Here is a 5,125-nt window from a genome sequence, read left to right as displayed (position 1 = left end):
TGTACAAGAACACCCAGATCTCTCTGTATTGCCCCTTTACCTAAATTGATTCAATTGAGGTAGTAATCTGCCTTCCTGTTCTTGCCACCAAAGTGGATAACCATACATTTATCCACATTAAACTGCATCTGCCACGCATCTGCCCACTCACCTAACTTGTCCAGGTCACCCTGTAATCTCTAACATCCTCATCATATTTCACCCTGCCACCCAGCTTTGTATCATCAGCAAATTTGCTGATGTTATTGCTGATACATCTTCTATAGCATTAACGTATATTGTAAAAAGCTGCGGTCCCAGCACGGATCCCTGCGGTACCCCACTGGTCACTGCCTGCCATTCCAAAATGGAGCCGTTTATCAATACCCTTTGTTTCCTATCAGCCAACCAATTTTCATTCCAATCTAGTACTTTGCCCCCAATACCATGCGCCCTAATTTTACTCACTAACCTCCTGTGTGGGACTTTATCAAAAGCTTTCTGAAAGTCCAGGTACACTACATCTACTGGATCTCCCTCGTACATCTTCAGAGATGCATCCTCAAAAAATTCAAGAAGGTTAGTCAAGCATGATTTCCCCTTCATAAATCCACACTGACTCTGTCCTATCCTGTTACTACTATCCAGATGTGCCGTAATTTCATCCTTTATAATAGACTCCAGCATCTTTCCCACCACTGAATTCAAACTAACTGGTCTATAATTTCCTGCTTTCTCTCTTCCACCTTTCTTAAAAAGTGATATAACATTAGCCACCCTCCAATCCTCAGGAACCGACCCCGAATCTATCGAACTCTGGAAGATAATCACCAACGCATCCACGATTTCCCGAGCCACTTCCTTCAGTACCCTGGGATGTAGACCATCAGGCCCCGGAGACTTATCAACCTTCAGACCTAACAGTCTCTCCAACACCAAATCCTGGCAAATATAGATTCCCTTAAGTTCAGGTCCTTCAGCCACTGCTACCTCAGGGAGTTTGCTTGTGTCTTCCCCAGTGAACACAGATCTGAAGTACCCATTTAATTCTTCTGCCATTTCTTTGTTCCTCGTAATATATTCCCCTGTTTCTGTCTTCAATGGCTCAATTTTAGTCCTGATCATTTTTTGCCTTGCACATATTTAAAAAAGCTTTTACTATCCTTCTTTATATTATTGGCCAGTTTACCTTCATACCTCATTTTTCCTCTGCATATTTCCTTCTTAGTAATCCTCTGTTGCTCTTTAAAAGCTACCCAGTCCTCAGTTTTCCTACTTATCTTTGCTATGTTATACTTTTTCTCTTTTAACTTTATATGTTTCTTAACTTCCCTCGTCAGCCACGGCCGCCCATGCCTCCTCCTGGGATCTTTCTTCCTTTTAAGAATGAACTGATCCTGCAACTTCTGCATTATACACAGAAATATCCGCCATTGATCCTCCACGGTCATCCCTGCTAAGGTATTGCAACATTGAACTTTGGCCAGCTCCTCCCTCATAGCTCCATAGTTCCCTTTTTTCAACAGAAGTACTGTCACTTCTGACTGAACCCTCTCCCTCTCAAATTGCAGATTGAAGCTTAATGTGTTATGGTCACTACTTCCCAATGGCTCCGTCACTTCAAGGTCTCTGACCAATTCTGGTTCGTTACACAATACCAGATCCAGAATTGCCTTCTCCCTGGTCGGCTCCAGCACCAGCTGCTCTAAGAATCCATCTCTGAGGCACTCCACAAAGTCTCTTTCTTGAGGTCCAATACCATCCTGATTCTCCCTGTCTACCTGCATGTTAAAATCCTTCATAACAACTGTAGTAACATCTTTGCGACAGGCCAATTTCAGCTCGTAATTCATTTTACATCTGACATCCAGACTACTGTTGGGGGCCTGTAGATGACTCCCAAGAGGGTCTTTTTACCCTTAGTATTTCACAGCTCTATCCACACTGACTCTACATCCCCTGACTCTAGGTCCCCCGGTGCAAGGGACTGAATATCCTCCCTTACCAACAAGGCCACCCTACCCCCTCTGCCCGTCAATCTGTCCTTACGATAGCACGTGTAGCCTTGAATATTCGTTTCCCAGGCCCTGTCCACTTGAAGCCACGTCTCAGTTTTCCCCACAATATTGTATCTGCCAATTTCCAAAAGTGCCTCAAGCTCATCCATCTTATGTCTAATGCTTCGTGCATTCATATACAGTATTTTTAATTTGTTACTGCCCTCACCCTTCCCATCAACCGCTATTTCACTCAACCTTACGGCATGATCCCCTTTCGAGTTTTCTGCCTCAGTGATACAGTTGTCTTTCTTGACTTCTCTTGTTCTTTCCCTTCAATTTCTTTTTTAAACATCCAGTTTGTCCCCCCCGCTACTTAGTTTAAATATAGCGGTATTGCAGTAGAAAACCTGCCTCCATACACCAGGGCCAATACATCCTTCCTGAGACATGGTGCCCAAAACTGCATGCAATACTCCACGTGCAGCCTGACCAGAGGCTTATAGAGCCTCATAAGTAAATCCCTGCTTTTATATTGAAGTCCTCACAAAATAAATGCCATCAGCAGCACGGTGGCACAGTGGTTAGCACTGCTGCCTCACAGCAGCAGGGACCCGGGTTCAACTCCTGCCTCGGGCAACTATGTGTGGAGTTTGCATATTCTCCCAGTGTCTGCGTGGGTTTCCTCCCACAGTCCAAAGATGTGCAGCATAAATGAATTGGCTATGCTAAATTGCCTGTAGTGTTAGGTACATTAGTCAGAGATAAATGTTGGGGAATGAGTCTGGGTGGGTTGCTCTTTGGAGGGTTTGTGTGAATTTGTTGGGCTGAACGGCCTGTTTCCACACTGTAGGTAATCTAATCATTGCATTTTCCTTCCTAACTACTGATGCAATCTGCAAGTTTGAGAGAATCCTGGACTAGAACTCCCAAATCTCTTTGCACTTCTGCACTCTCCCCACCTTCTCAAAGCTACCCATTCCTCTACCCATCTTTGTATTATCTGCAAACTTAGCCAGAATGGCCTCAGTTCCTTCATCGAGATTGTTAATGTATAAAGTAAAAGTTGTGTTCCCAACACCAAGTCTTGTGGACCACCACTTGTCACCAGCTGCCACCCTGAAAAGGACTCTTATCCCCACACTCTGCTTTCAGCCAGATAGAGCAGAATCAAACCATACGAGCACCTTGCTTTGAACACCATGGATCCTTATCTTATCTCCTGTGTGGGGCACCTTGTCAAAGGCTTTCTTGATGTCCAGGTAAATAACATTCATTGTTCTCCTTGGTCTAATCTGCTAGTTACTTCCTCAAAGAATTTTAACAGATTTGTCAGGCATGACCTCCCCTTGATGAAATCATGCTTACTCTGCCCTATTTTCCAAGTATGGAGAAATCTCATCCTTCACAATGGATTCCAGGATCTTACCCATGAGAGAGGTTAGGTTAATTGGTCTGTAATTTTCCAGACCTGGAGTTACTCGTCTGTCTTTATTTATCCTGTTATATATACACATACATACATACACTTACCTGTCATTACAGTAAAAATGTCTCTGCAGTCAAGATGCCTGTGGAGTACTTTTAACAAGAATGAACTTTCAAATAACTTCCAGGCCTGGCCTCAAACAAATGTCATTTTGTTTGTTCTCTATTTTATTTAAGTGAAAACAAGCTACTGTTCTCAGTCCAAAGATCACCTTCAACTCTCAGCTCCAAACCAAAAATGATTTTAAACATTAAGAACTCAACAAAATGTTTTGGTAAATATCAGGGCCTACATTTCACAATTTTATATTATTCACAAGAGTAATCAATTACTGTTAGGGTAGCAGCAAATACAAGCTTATTTTGTAGTGTATACAGAACCCTACATACTTCCCACAGGAAAATCATTCTAAAGCAAAATAGCATGGACACGAGCCCACTATGCTAATGACCACAGCCCCAAGGTTGGAGTATTAAAATGACAGGACAGTCTTGTGGTTACAAGGACTTTCAGGATTCCATTGTTTTAACCAAACTAACAGATGGAAAATAGTCTATTATCAGCTGTACAAGTAGGTTGTGCTAATATACAATCTTACATAGTAAATATCCACATTAAACTCATTGGTACCAAACATTCTAGATGCTACCTGAATTAACAGAACTTCAACCAGAGAAACCCTTTAAAAGTTGTTTTATTTAGCAATGTTTAAACATAAAGAATATCAAGTACACCAAGATTGTATACATTTTTGTAAAGGACCCCAATTTGACAAATAAGGCTTTCAAAACATTGTTTAATTATGAGCAGAAGAATGGAAAATCAACACATTGCAAGGTGAAAATTTAAGATCAATCTGCATTGAAAGTATAGTTATGATGATTTATAACAATGCATTACTTCCACAAAAGGTTATTCCTAACCCATTAATAACTTGGACTACCAGATGATTACTGGCTGGACATGCTGTTTGAAAGTTATTTTGACTGTGTCCAGCCCTCACGTACATTGAGATGTCAATCCTAGGTGCATGCAAAATCATTACTATTTCACATGTCCCAGGAATGAGTTCATTACTATTGTTGCTGTATCTAGTTTGTTTAGTAGCTAATGTAAACCACTTTAAATTATATGATAAAATGTATAAGTTAAACAATATTCAATCACTTCAAACTTTTAGGACGTTTACAATTTCGCTCCATGAAAAGCTTATTAATGACGATGCAGGAAACTACGAAGCTCAGGCCACTGGTCTGCCTTTTTAATCATTTATCCTGTTTTATATACACACACACGCACTCACCTGTCATTACAGACTACGCAACGTATTAGCATGGTTCTGTTGTAGCGTTCACCTACATTCTCCAGATTATAAATTTTGTGATTGCAGGAACTTGGGAGACATAGCAGCTACTCAAAAAGACTGCTTGTGGCATTTGGGAGGGAGAGATGTATTTTATCCCATTTTGTCTCAAGTAATTTCACTGTATCACACACCTTGTCCACCAAAAACATGGTCAGTGACTCGAAGAATTATTGCCTTAGTTATGGGCTCTCAAAAAGTTACTCTAGTTTTCCACTAACCCCTTCAGACATCAGCCCAATCAAAAGGGTAAGGGGCTCAATTTACATCTTTGACTGAATGCTCCAGTCTTGGATG

This window comes from Hemiscyllium ocellatum, chromosome 17 (assembly GCF_020745735.1).
Source record: "Hemiscyllium ocellatum isolate sHemOce1 chromosome 17, sHemOce1.pat.X.cur, whole genome shotgun sequence".
NCBI classification, from domain to species: domain Eukaryota; kingdom Metazoa; phylum Chordata; class Chondrichthyes; order Orectolobiformes; family Hemiscylliidae; genus Hemiscyllium; species Hemiscyllium ocellatum.
Note: the sequence above shows the minus strand (reverse complement) of the source record.